The sequence below is a fragment of the Eurosta solidaginis genome, chromosome 4 (genome assembly GCF_040869045.1).
Source record: "Eurosta solidaginis isolate ZX-2024a chromosome 4, ASM4086904v1, whole genome shotgun sequence".
Lineage (NCBI taxonomy): Eukaryota > Metazoa > Arthropoda > Insecta > Diptera > Tephritidae > Eurosta > Eurosta solidaginis.
The window spans coordinates 125453131-125468170 of record NC_090322.1 but is presented as its reverse complement, the minus strand read 5'-3'; the positions used below and the strand labels follow the sequence as shown (position 1 = coordinate 125468170).

The 15040-nt window shown below is 39.8% G+C and overlaps 1 protein-coding gene across 7 annotated transcripts in view; it reads right to left on the bottom strand.

Moving 5' to 3' along the window:
• LOC137250280 (myotubularin-related protein 3) overlaps positions 1–15040 on the bottom strand; it is a 208017-nt gene that overhangs the window by 29188 nt on the left and 163789 nt on the right. The gene's annotated exons all lie outside the window — the stretch shown is intronic.

Sequence of the window (15040 nt, the reverse complement as noted above, 5' to 3'; positions counted from 1 at the left end):
TTGTACAACCTCATGGAAATAGGGAAAATGATTGATTTAGATGATGTTAGCATAATCGAATATTTTATAGATGGCTTGCCAGATACGAGGTCCAACAAGGCAAATCTCTACCTGGCAAGAAACATAAACGAGTTAAAAGAACAAATAAGAGTTTACGAGAAAATCCGGGGAGGTAGCCGAGCAGCTGCAGTTAAATCAAGCGAACAATCTGGGAAGTTACCAAAACAAGCGCAACACCAACAAGATAAACGCTGTTTTCGGTGCGGTGAAACAAACCACATTTTGCGTAATTGTCCCCAGGCTACAGTCACTTGTTTTAAATGCGGTCAACTGGGTCATATAGCGTCGAATTGTAAAAACCCCAAAAAGGAGTTGAAGGCAGAATCGCTTAATGCAACCATGATGAGTACAAAAAGCAGAACCGTATCACGGGGCGGACTTATTTTTAAAGACATTAAAATTCGGAGCTTCGTACATTCAGCACTCATAGATACAGGATGAGATTTATGCTTGATTAGATATGACGTGTTGGCATCATTAGGCGAATTCGAGTTAACCAACGAAAAGCATCAACTATTCGGTATAGCCGATAGTGCCTTGATAACTTTAGGTGGGTTTAAGACCGAAGTAGAGTTTGATGACTCCGCAGTTGTTATTAACTTTCATGTTGTTCGCGAGAGAGATTCCAGATTCGGTGTTATTATTGGCAATGACGTTTTGAAATGGGTGGACATAGTAATAAAGAATGATGAAGTGCAATTTAGAAAACGGGGAACTGTGTCCGCGAGTTGTGAGCCAATAACAATAGAAAGAAGTAGTGCAGTTGCTAGTGGACAGTCAGCCGTTGATAGCAAATTAGCTACGGACACTAAGTCAGTTGTTGGTAGAAAAGAAGAGACGTTCGAACTTTTTAATGAATTTGGAAATATATGCACGGCGGAAAGCCAAGAAAGAGAGAAAGAGTTAGATCTGGCGCACTTAGATACACTCCAAGAGGCAAAAATCAGGTCTTTAGTTAAAAGTTATGTACCCGTGAGAAGTAAAATGTTTCCAGTAGAAATGAAGATCCTTTTAACCGATGAAAAGCCAGTATATCAAAGGCCACGGAGACTTTCATATGAAGATAGGTGTTGGGTAGACGCCGAAATTGCGAAGTGGCTGGAAGAAGGCATCATCCAATCCAGCTCTTCGGAATATGCGTCACCTGTGGTTTTGGTATCGAAAAAAGACGGAAGTAAAAGACTTTGTTGCGATTACCGCCAGTTAAACGAAAAAATCTATAGAGACAATTTCCCTATGCCGTTAATTGACGACGTTTTAGAACGACTTCAAGGCGCCAAAGTCTTTACGACGCTCGACCTGTTAAATGGGTTCTTCCACGTGCCTATAGAGAAAGATTCCAGAAAATATACGTCGTTCGTGACCCATAGTGGTCAATACGAGTTCCTCTATGTCCCATTCGGAATTTCCAACTCACCCGCAGTCTTTTCACGGTACATAACGGCAGTATTACGCCCTCTAATACAATCAGGCGTGGTAGTCGTATACATGGATGACTTGATTATTCCGGCGAAAGACGAAATGGAAGGCATGAAGAGCTTGGAACTCGTTCTGGAAGTTGCATCCGCAAGTGGTTTGAAGATAAAATGGGAAAAATGTCAGTTCTTGAAGAAAAAAGTTGAATTCTTAGGTTATGTGATAGAAAATAGCACAATTAAGCCATGTTTAGCAAAGACAAAGGCAGTAGAGGGTTTTCCGGTACCAACTTCAAAGAAAAGTCTTCAGCGCTTTTTAGGGTTAACGTCGTATTTCAGAAGGTTTATTGAAGGTTACGCGATTATAGCAAAGCCGCTATCTGAGCTTCTCCGCCAAGACAATAGGTTTCAGATGGGAGACGAGGAGCTAGCCGCATTCCAGCAACTTAAAGTAGCTTTGGTTACGGCCCCGGTTTTAGCTTTATATAACCCTAAAGCAGTCACTGAGGTCCACACAGATGCAAGTATGTACGGCTATGGCGCGGTTTTATTGCAAAGAGACGTCGACGATAGAGAATTTCGTCCTGTGCAATATATGAGCAGGAAAACTAAACCATTTGAGGAAACACTCCACTCGTATGATTTGGAAGTTTTAGCAATAATTGAGGTACTAAAAAAATGGAGAGTTTACCTGATAGGCATCAAATTTAAAATCGTAACCGACTGCAATGCATTGACGATGACGTTAAAAAATCGTGATGTACCGTTAAGAGTTTCACGCTGGGCTTTGTATTTGCAGGATTTTGATTACACAATCGAACACCGTAGCGGAACAAAAATGAGACATGTAGACGCGCTCAGTAGAATGTCGTGCTTGCTATTGGAGGATACATTAAGTCATCGGTTGAAGTTAGCTCAGATGGACGATGATTGGATTAAGGCAGTTAGGAAAGTACTAGAAACAGGTCCTTACGAAGATTATTACCTATACAATGACATTTTATTCAAAGATCCAGTTAAGACGTTAGTGGTTATCCCATCTCAGATGGAGGATGAAATTATACGAACCGCGCATAACCAGGGACATTTTTCTAACAAAAAAAAAATTAAGAAGCAATCGAGAAAAAGTATTACATGCCACAGTTGTCAAAGAAGGTAGCAAAGTTTGTTAGATCGTGCATGGAATGTATTGTCTCGGAAGCGAAGGCGGGGAAAAAAGAGGGATTTCTGACTCCGATCAATAAGGAGGACCAACCATTGGGTACTTATCATGTAGACCACTTAGGGCCAATGGAAACGACAAACAAGCAATACAATTACCTATTTGTTGTAATCGATGCGTTCTCAAAGTTCACATGGCTTTATCCGACGAAGAACACGGGCGCAGAATCGGTGATCAACATACTAAAAGGGCAGTCGTCAGTTTTCGGCAATCCGAAACGTATTATTTCTGACAGGGGTACCGCGTTTACGTCAAATTCCTTCAGGGAATATTGCGTAAGCGAAGATATACAACTTTTAAACATAGCCACAGGTGTCCCTAGAGGTAACGGTCAAGTCGAGAGGATTCATAGAGTTATTTTGCCAATGCTAACTAAACTCTGCGTCGACGATCCAAAGTCCTGGTACAAACATGTAGATAGAGTACAACGCGCTATAAATAATACTCCTCCCAGAACCACAAAATTCTCACCCTTTAGAATCCTAACGGGGTTAGAAATGAGGGTTGCGGATGTACCAGAACTTAGGGAAATGTTAGAAGAGCTTAGAGTCGAAGAGATAGATAGTGAACGTTATGAAGTCCGACAGACGGCAAAAGAGAACATAGAGAAGATTCAAGAAGAAAACAAGAGAAATTTTAACGCTAAACGAAAACGGGAAATAGAGTATAAACTAGGCCAACTGGTAGCCATCAAGCGTACCCAGTTCGCCGCAGGGTTAAAACTGAAACCAAAATACTTAGGACCATATAGAGTTACCAAGAAATTGAAACACGGTAGATACGAAGTGGAGAAGGTAGGAGACCACGAGGGTCCAAGACGTAGTACAACGGTAGCGGAGTACATGAAAGCATTCGACCCATCGTTCGAGGCCAACTAAACTCAGGATGGCCCGATGTGGGAGCCTTAAAGTAATTAAGACATTTTACAACACTGTATGTCATAAAGCGACTGCAGGCGGACAACGGACTAACTGCAGAAACATGAATAAATAAGATAAAATGCAAACAAGCAACAAAGGGATAACGGAACTTTTAAAATAGCGAATAGACAAATTTCAAAGTCATAGTTTGCGCTTGAGGACAGTTCATATGAAGTTGAGTAGTGAATCGGACGCGCCACGGCAAGTAAAAATAACTTCTTTTTTGTATATGCCGAAGCATAAGTGCAAAGTAAAAATGTTTAACTAAATAAATAAATTTGAACTAAAACATGTGTAAATGTGAACTAAAAGTGTCTATGTAACCTAAAATAGTAGCGTACAACGCAAAACAATACGAACTTGAAATGTTAATTGTAAAACCGAAATAAATGAAATACAAACAATTTGACGTAATTTTAAAGAAAAGAGCGTGTTAATACCTTTTGAACCCCACATATATATGAAACAGTTAGTACAATAAAAAAGAGAAAATAAACTTACGCTCCAGAATGCTTCTGCAAGAGTTACATGAAACATGTGGGGCTCATTTTTTATCCTGGTTTTTAACAGGTAGACCGAAGTAGGGTAGGTAGGTCTCGCAAATCCTTGTGTTTTTAGTTAAATCAATCCTTTTTTGTCTTCTTTTAATACATTCACCACATATATAGCAAAACGAATTAGCCGCTCGTTTACAACTTCTCGAAGACATCATTCGTCTGTGATATGCAAAAACATAGTGTCGCCCACAACGAGTGACCCAAGAAACTACAGCTTCTTAAAAAAAAATTTACTTACAAAAACGCTATCAGGTAGCTGGCATGCTCTATTGCTAGGCTTGCCAATCCGTCAGTAAAAGTTTCGATGAGTTTCCTAATATGTACTTAACGAATTGCCAAATCTACCTAAAATCATGTGTATCTGGGACCTTTTATCTCCTTTTTACTGTTTCTCAGTATATAGTAATAACTATATATTTTAATAAATCTTTGTTTATTACTTAATTTAAATGTCTTTACATTTTTAATTTTTAAAAGAACTATCCATAAAATTTTCATTTTGAAATAATATACAAAATAAAATAATTCAAAAATAATTTACAAAAATAAAGTATATTTAACTCAAGTAGAAAACCCTACACTCAGCCACATTTTTTTGGTTTTTTTTTTAAGATGAGTATGTATGTTGTGCTTTAAGTAGATATTTTTTCGATGCATCGCTGTATCAGGTAGCTACCCGCCGCCCTCTATCGACCGATATAGCGCGAAAGGACCTACATTAGCCTGGTGCAAAAATGAAAAATTTTCAAACCGCTATAACTTCTACAAAACCAAATATTTTTGATTCGAAATCGCATTTTTTATTGAATTGGACATAGAATCCGAATATATAGGGCAAAACCCTTGTAGAAAATTTTTTTTTTTGTTGACCTGTGTTATTTGTTGTCATGGCCTATTCATCTTATATGAAAAAGATTTAAAGACTAGTACCTGTTTCATGAAACATATGTATGTATCGGTCTTGTATCAAGAAATACTGAAGTCAGATAAAAAATTATATGAAGATAAGACAACTACCACTGTTCTTGAATCTATAAGGTCAAAGAACGATTCGCGAAACACTGAAAGAACATAGCGTTCTCAAGCAAAATTACACCAAATTATCAAACTTATAGTTCTTCAATTGAACTCTTATGTATTTCTCTAATGAGATCATATTGTGAATTCAATTTGCAAATAGATCTGTAATCACTCTCGCGTCGATTACTAGTGTTAGGTAAGTTTTCACTGGGCGACCAGTAAAGACTCCACATAGCAATTCGCGGTGAAGGAATACTGGGGATTGCGTAGCCAGTGTTATTTTTGAAAGATCAATCGGGGTTTTAAAACAGTTCCGCTCAATTTTTTTAATTTCGCCATTGAATTATGGATACTGCCATAGGTAAAAACTCGTGTTTTTAACCCACCGTCTACAATTTCGGATAAAAAATATTCAGTGAAAACGGCGAAGGATGTAGATATAATCTGTTCCAGAGTATATTCACTAGATTTGTGAAACCATTAAAGGGTAAAAATCAAAATTAATTGATGCGGGCGTTTCGCGCGTTTCCCACGAAAGAAATGTGCGATAATAAACTTGTCGATAAATCGATGCATCTATTTTTTTGCGATACCTGCTCAGTCCTCGGTGCAAAAGTATCGACTATACATTTTCTTGGTATCGGGTCAAAAGTATTTACTAGTATCGTTTCATCCGGAAAAACTCCCTTTGCCTATTTCAAGTTGTTAATATTGTTCAACCTAATCCATTTAACTCTATTGTTTCGTTAGACATCTACCTATAGAAATTGCTGTAGCTATTAGCGTCACAGTCAAGAACTGCTTCGTCTCTCCGTTCATCTTCTTATGGACAGCTGGGGTCGTAGCATTTTACTTCTCAGAGTAAGTAAAAACGGAGTCTTTGCTTCGCCACACTTAAGGTTTACAATCACTTCGTAGCAGCAGCGTTCCTTGCTGCGACAAGGCCAACGTTACTTCGAAAGGCGGCCAAGTGAGGAAGGCTATGTTCAAATCCAGCCATTTAGCTAAATAGTTGGACTAAGCCCTCACATCAGTACAAGCTGCCTGTCCTACCTATGGCCTAAGATCAAATAGTGGAAAGAAAACTATGATGTATGATTGCTGTTTGGTCCAGTTGAACCGAATAAGAACGATCAAGAAATATTTTTTCCGGCAGATTCAGTTCTTGTATTCTTTTTTCTGGGGCATCTTTAAGTTAACGACTACAAATGATTCAACATGGTCCCTACAAAATGAATATTTTATGTAACTAAAGCTATGTACCAAAATACGCACCCGCCTCAGCGCGGCTAAAACCAAGGAACAAAAAACACAAGGAAAGCTAGACGTCGAAAAGCTTCAATCACAACAGACTGCCAATGATTTCGTAACTCGACCCTCATACCTGCTCTATGAGAGCACAACTAAGCCTGAATGAATACAGGAGCAGTGGGAGCATATCTCCAAAGCACTTCGTACTGCCGCCGAGAAAAAAATTGGTTACCGGCGGCCACGGAAAAACAACTGGAACGATGAAGAATGCCGCGTTGCAACCGAAAGAAAAGACGCTGCCTACAGGGCTATGTTAAAAGCGAGCGCAGCAAGAGGAGTGTGTGAACGCTATCGTGAGATGAAAAAGGAAGCGAGACGCCTTTTCAGGAAGAAAAAAACAGAAGCAGAAAGGCGCGAGTGCGAGGAGCTTGAGCTGCTAGCCACCAGGAATAACGCCCGAAAATTTTTAAGAAAACTCCTGTAGGAACGAAAACGGCGACCTTGTAACTGATGTCCAGAGAGTGCTTAGATTATGGAGGGAACACTTCTCTGCTCTCCTAAATGGAGGCAGCGATTCACCGCACAGAGATGACGAACCCGATACCGCAATCGATGATGATGGAATATATGTCCCCCCTCCCGATTATGACGAAGTTAGAATAGCAATAACCAGATTGAAAAACAACAAGGCCGTGGGCGCTGATGGATTGCCTGCGGAGCTATTCAAGTACGGCGGCGACGAGTTGGTAAGGCGCATGCAGCAGCTTCTTCGCAAAATAAGGGCGGACGAGTGCATGCCCGACGATTGGAATCTAAGTGTTCTTTGCCCAGTCCACAAGAAGGGGGATACTGCAAAATGCACCAACTATCGTGGAATCAACCTTCTTAATATCGCATATAAGGTCCTTTCAAGTGTATTGTGCGAAAGATTGAAGCTCACCGTGAACCGGCTGATTGGACCTTATCAGTGCGGCTTTAGACCTGGTAAATCTACCATCGACCAGATTTTCACAATGCGCCAAATCTTGAAAAAACCCAGTGACAAGAGAATCGACACACATCACCTCTTCGTCGATTTTAAAGCCGCCTTCGACAGCACGAAAACGAGCTGCCTATATGCCGCTATGTCTGAATTTGGTTTCCCCGCAAAACTTATACGGCTGTGCAAAATGAGTTTGAGCAACACAATCAGCTCAGTCAGAATTCGGAAGGACCTCTCCGAGCCGTTCGAAACTAAACGAGGTTTCAGACAGGGCGACCCCCTTCGTGTGGTTTCTTTAATTTGGTGTTGGAGAAAATTATACTAGCTGCAGAACTTAACCGCACTGGAACAATTTTCTATAAAAGCGTGCAATTACTAGCATATGCTGATGACATTGATATCATCGGCCTAAACACCCGCGCTGTTAGTTCTGCCTACTCCAAACTGGAAAAAGAAGCGGTAAAGATGGGTTTGATGGTGAATGAGGGCAAAAGGAAGTACCTGCTGTCATCGAGCAAAGAGTCAGCGCATACGCGCCTTGGCAACCACGCTACTGTTGGCAGCCATAATTTTGAAATAGTAAAAGACTTCGTTTATTTGAGAACCAGCATCAACACTAGCAACAGCATCAGCACTGAAATCCAGCGAAGAATCAATCTTGCCTAAATGCTACTTTGGACTAGGTAGGCAATTGAAAAGTAAAGTCCTCTCTCGGCGAACGAAAATCATACTCTACAAGTCACTTATCGTACCCGTCCTGCTATATGGGGCAGAAGCATGGACCATGACAACAGCAGATGAAGCGGCTTTGGGAGCGTTCGAGAGAAAAGTTCTTCGAAAGTTTTATGGACCTCTACGCGTTGGCGATGGCGAGTACCGAAGAAGATTTAATGATGAGCTGTACGAGCTATACGCAGACATCCACATAGTCCAGCGAATTAAAACACAGCGGCTGCGCAGGCTAGGCCATGTTATGCGAATGAAAGATGATGCTCCGGCCAAGAAAGTGTTTCTATCGGAACCCACCTATGGAAGCAGAGGTAGAGGCCGGCCCCCACTCCGTTGGAAGGATCAGGTGGAAAGCGATTTAAACTCCCTTGGTGTGACCAATTGGCGCCGGTTGGCGGAGCGAAGGAGCGACTGGCGCGCCTTGTTGGACGGCCATAACCGTTTGGACGGTTAAGCGCCAATTAAGAAAGTAAGTAAGAAAGTTATGTACAAATATCGGCAGAGAAAATGCAAAACTAGCTATGCAATATCTACCAAAAAATGGCAATATTTAAACACGATTATTGTACTACAAAACTGTCCATAAAGTTCGTTTTATAAGAATAAATACTTTACATATCGTTAGCTTAATGTGAAAATGTGCTAAATTAACTTTTACGAATTTCACAGGAGACGAAAAAAACTGAATAATTTTTGAAATACCCTTCTTTTTTCAAAATTGTGAATGAGGATACCTTAATTGCAATGCTTTTGAGTGCAGAAGCTTTGAAAAAGATAAATAAAAATCATGTATGCCAGCCCAGCAGCTATTTTATGACTTAGCACAATTTCCGCACTCAAAACAAATTTTTTTTCCTGACTTAGCACTTTTTACTCAATATGTTTTCCCATCACTCCTCCCCTTTAATCATTGAAATATAACACTAAAGCTATATATTTGACAAAAAATACTATTTATTTGTCAAACTATTTCTAACGGTTCTGATCCGGACTCTTTTGGCGGATGGTGCACAGGTGTGTCTTGCTCCAAAAAAAAACTGCCACATACTCTATCTACAAACTAAATGCTAAATCTCTTAATCGTTGTCAAGAGATTAAACACTTGGGTGTAATTTTTGACTCCAGACTCTCTTTTTCTAGTCAGATTGACTTCATTGTTTCAACATTTGTTGCAATGGTTGGGTTCAGTAGACGTAACACCAGTGACTTTAAGGACCCTATGGCATTGAAATCACTTTATATATCCTTGGTCAGAAGTGGTCTTGAATATTGCTCAATAATATGGAATCCTTTCTATGAATCTAACTCCTATAAAATTGAGGGAGTTCAAAATTTTTTTTACAAATATTGCTTTACGTATGCTTCACTGGCCAGACGGCCTCCCATCACATACCAGCAGGCGCAAATTGCTTGGCCTTCAGGCTTTGCATGTCAGAAGAACTTTTATTTCACTCATGCTTACCTATAATGTATTAAACTTAGGCACGAATTGCTCTGATTTATCTAATTTGTTCATTCCATATATTCCACTGCGTGATCTTCGGCATAATAGATTACACAGGCCGACAGCATCTCAGACCCAGGAAGCGGACTATATATTTTCGAAGGATTTTGATGCGATGAATCGAAATTGGCCTCAAAATTGCTCTATCAGCTCTGGTTTTCGAGATATCCTAACATAAAAGTGCAAAAAAACACCATATTTGAGGTTATGTAGCCTTGCAGATGTTTTCTTTCACCAAAACTAAAGGATGGCATCTTTGAATACAAGTCTTATTCTTTCAAATAGCGTTGATTTTGCTCAAATATAATTTTTTTCGCTGAGATATCGTATTTTGAAATTTTGTGGTGTGTTAGGAGTGGTTTCTAGGGGTTAGGGCTGTGTGTGACTTGGTACCCGAGGGTTAGATAGTGTAGGGGTGTGGTGAGTTTGCAAACTTATGGTGACAAAATTTTAAGAAAAATAAGACTCAATTCAAGAAAATTAGTAATCGACTATATCATGTCTATGTTATCTCAATCGATTTTCAGGTGTAGGGAAATTTAGAAACATGAAAATTTCAAAATGCGATATCTCAACGAAAGAAAATGATATTTGAGCAAACTTGACGCCATTTGAAAGAAGAAGAATTGCACTTAAAGATGCCATCCTTTAATTTTGGTGAAAGAAAACATTTGCAAGGCTACATAACCTCAAATATGGGCAAAAACGGTGTTTTTTGCACTTTTAGGTTAGGATATCTCAAAAACCAGAGCTGATAGAGCAAGGCCTTCGGAAATATATAATCTGATTTCTGGGTCTGAATAATGGTTGAATTTTGTCGGCCTATGTTATTTATCGAAATAACTCATAAAACGAATTATGCTATGAATGAACCTTAAACTATGTCTATACATCTACATAGCAAATAAATTCAGTAGTGTTATTAATTTTAATAACAGCTTATATAAGTTCAAGCTTGAATTGTTTTCTATTTTTAACTAGTCTGTAAGAAAGCATGTAGTTATCGACATGTAAAAATTGAAGTAGATAAAAGTCAGCGCAAAGCATTGATCAAACACCAACGGCATGTCTGAATTGGGTGTATCCAATTTCAAGGGGTTGTGTTCGCAACCCTCTCAAGGGGTTCCCAGCGCAATATATAGCTTCTCCAGCCCAATTGTCAACCTCACCTACCCGTGGCGAATCATGTTTCATTGACAGCCGAGGCTCTGGCGACCCCAAGTTCCTCATGGAGCTAGGGGGTGGGGAGGGCGGGATGGCCTGGAAGGTTTAATGTGGTCATATAACTAAATCGTTCCCGAGATGGTCGGGCTAGTACCTTAATAGTGCTTTGTTACCGGAACGTACCGGATCTATATCCGGCAAAGGACCATCAACATCGGTCCAAAGCCTTCGGGGAGTGTCTTTATCGTTAATACAACAACAACAAAAAGCATGTACTTTTAGACTGAATGAATTAAATAAGTAAATAAAATGCGCGCACAAAGAAATGACTAGTAATTCAGATTGATATTATTGACTGGTTGACGCACATTTTTTTGAACAGCTGACGACTTAGCACATTTACACATCATTGCCCAGAGCACGTAAAAATTAAAATTCCGGTTTATTTGTAATAATAATGCCAAGGTTGGGGTTTTTTATGTATATCCGTTCGCATTCAGTGCTCTATTCTCAATCAATCTTCTTTTTTTTTTTACTTGTCTCCATCATTGCCATATTTTCACATTTTTTTTAAACAACTTTCTTATAATAAGTTACTGATGTTTTCCTACAGAGGGCTGCGTCAGCTAAGCAAGAATCAAAGCGAGCACCTGATTGGCTGATCGCCAGATTCCTGCCTAAAAGACAGCGCTGCCATACTTATATTTTTCACATTACACCTTCTGCTCGTGCAACCGATCTGACTGTTAGATGGCGTTGGCTGCAATCCATCCAGTGACTATTAGGGCTGGCACACAATTATTACTAACGACGAGTGTCAGTACCTTCATTTCTGATGGATTACAGCTTCGGCCAATCTGACACTATAATCGACCACGATTATTAAGTCACTTATTTCTATTTGTAACTATAAGCTAAATTGTTCTTACTTAAAATAAACACAATATACTTGAAATACATGGAGTGTCGCCTAAACGGGAGTTGAGTGGCATTCAGATGCATCGGCAGACCACATTCTAATGCGCGATGCTTCTATAATACCATCATAGGGTAACTGGGTCTCTTATTACGTATCGGTCATGTGGTAATACCTTATGAATTAGGTATGGGCCTCTATATTTTGGTATAAACTTTTTATTAGAACCGGCCGATGTATCTACATTACGTATGACAACAAAGTCACCGACACTATATGTCTCAGGAGGCTTGGAGCGATTGGAAAAGTATTTTGAGTTATATTCTTGTGACTTTTCTATAGCAGCTAAGGCAGACGCACGGGTAGCCTCAAGGTCACGAGGCGCACTGTAATGGTTTTTATCCTCTAGGTGTTCTGTCAATTCATCGATTATCGCTCCTCTCTCGGCTCGGAGATTTTACTCAACATGGCCTTGATTATTCTATTCACCCTTTCTACCTGTCCCGTGTGGGGAAGCCGTGGCTACTTTCACGTGACATATGTTGTTTTTTAACAAATACGCGTCGAATTCGAGAGAAGTGAAACAAGAGCCGCGGTCAGATATCAGCCTCTTGGGTCTGCTATAATAACTGAATTATTTGTCTAGGGAAGCTATGACTTCTTTCGTACTCGTTGAATTAACTGGATACAAACGAACGAACTTCGTGAATGCATCAACAAGCACTAAAATATATTTGCGCTTCGAGTTAATGGAGGGCAGAGGGCCAAAGTGATCGACATGTATGGTGTCGAATGGTATCGGTAGTTTAGCAATGCTATGCATATTTCGCTTGTTCACGCGGGCTGCGGCTGAGTACATGATGCATTTAATGCAATTTCGAACAAAGTTTTCTACTTTATCTTTCATCTTGGGTAGCCAATAGTGTTTCTTTAGTTGATCGCACGTCTTATCGACGCCTAAGTGACCAATTTTCTCATGAACCAGTCTAATAATGTTATTCTCCATCTCATTCGGGACGTACAACTGTAGCCTCCCCTCCCCCTCTTTCCTAAAGACGAGACCGTCTACTTATTCAAAGTTCGGCACGGGACCTGTCTCTAGCTTTTCTCGTAATTGTTTTATGTTATTGTCGCGGTATTGTGTCGCTTGGATGTGAAAATCAGCTCCGTCAGCATCCGCGGCGAAGATCATTTCGCAAAGTTTTGCTATTCCCGCAGGCTTCTTGTCGATAGTAGCGACGATTGATTCGGATTCATCGGCAGTTCCGGCTTCAGGGCAGCGGCTAAGCGCATCAACGTGTCCCATGTTAACTCCACCTCTGTGTTGAATTGTATAGTTATAATTTTCAAGCTCTAGAGCCCATCTGGCTATCCGCGGGTTAAGTTGTTTTTTACTTAAAGTCATCGTAAGGGAGTTGCAATCTGTGACTATCTTGAACGGAATTCCTTCCAAATAAACTCTAAACCGGCGTAGAGCGTATATGATGGACAGGGTTTCCAGTTCGAAGCTGTGGTATCTTGCTTCCGCGGGTGAGGTGGCTTTTGAAAAGTACATAATCGGGTGCAAACGACAGTCCGTTTGTCTTTGGAGTATGACCGAACCGAAACCTGCTGAACTTGCATCGCAGTGCAACTCAGTTTGTTTCTTCGGATCGTATATTGCAAGCACTGGGGCGGACGACAGTTTTATTTTAAGTTCCTTAAAGGCTCGTAAACAGGCTTCTGAGGGTTCGAATTTAACACCATCTCGTGTCAGTTTTTGCAATGGTTCAGCTATTTTAGCAAAATTCGGAATAAACCTTCTGAAGTATGAGAAGAGGCCTAAGCAGGTCTTAAGTTCTTTACAATTTTTCGGGAGCCTATATTTTTTGATTGCTTATATGTGCGCATCGCTGGGGCGAATGCCATCCGAACTGACTGAATAGCCTAAATATTCGAGAGTATTAAACCCGAACATACATTTATTTAGCCCAAGTTCTAAATTCGTTTCCTTCATTCTTCTAAGTACTTTGCCGAGGATCTTAACGTGGGTTTGGAATTCTACCGTGGCTACAATTAAATCATCCATATATATCATTATCGATCCATCGTCAACCAAATCTTTGAAAATGTTGTGGACATATCGCTGGAATACAGCGGGGGCGTTTTTTAACCCAAACGGCATACGCATATATTCAAATTGACCGCAAGGCGCTACAAAAGATGTATATTTAATGGAATCTGGGGCCATTTTAACATGGAAGAACCCGTTTTTTAGGTCTAGTGTTGAGAAAAATTTTTTTCCGCCTAGATAGTCGAGGCAGTCTTCGATCAAGGGGAGCGGGAAATTGTCCCGAACTGTTAATTTATTCAGCGGTCGGTAATCAATACATTTACGAATTTCGCCATTCTTTTTTTTTACTAATACAACCGCAGAGGCATATGGTGAATCGCTTGGCCTAATGATACTCTTTTCCAATAATTCATCCGTTATCTTTCTAAGTTCAGCTTTTTCATAATGAGAAAGTCGCCTTGGCAAAGCATGGAATGGTTTATCCTCAACTAACCTTATTTTCATCTCGTAATCATACGGTCTAGATTCGATATTTCTTGGCCTCAAATAGTTATCTTTTAAGGTCTTTCTCAATACATCAGTACTATTTTCTTCTAATTCTTGATTTATATTAATTTCAGATATGCAGGCGGCCTGTTTATTAAAAATATTCTCACTAAAATTTTGATCAAGTGGGCATAACCCATCGCTGCAAGCCTCATGAGACACTACGTTTATTTCTTCGAGCTCAACATCTTCTACCCGTATACTGCTATTTTGTACAGAGATTTGTAATTCTGAATGCCTCTTTTCACCCTTAAGACTAGGTATATTATTCAAGTTAAGCGCACAGAAATAAGAAGTGTTATCTGGCATATCATTATTTTCTTGTTTTGTATGTTTAATTGTCGCATCACCTAATAAGCATAAGCAAATATGAAATCTTTTTAAAAAATCTCTGCCTAAAATTAGAGGAATCTCCATAGTGTCATCAGGCACCACATTTAAAACAAATTCATCTATTTTATTTTTAAATTTTATTTCGCATTTAATTTTTCCAAAAATCATTAATTTGTTATTTCCCAATCCTCGATATTTTGACTGCTTGGCGACTCCGCTCACATCAAATGGCACGGCGGACTTGCGAACAAAGCTCGTTGGACTGCCAGTATCAAAGAGAGACAAACAATCCATAAATCTTTTGCACTTAACTTGTTTTGTTACATAGGCGACACTTACCATATTCATAGATCCTAACATTCGGTAGC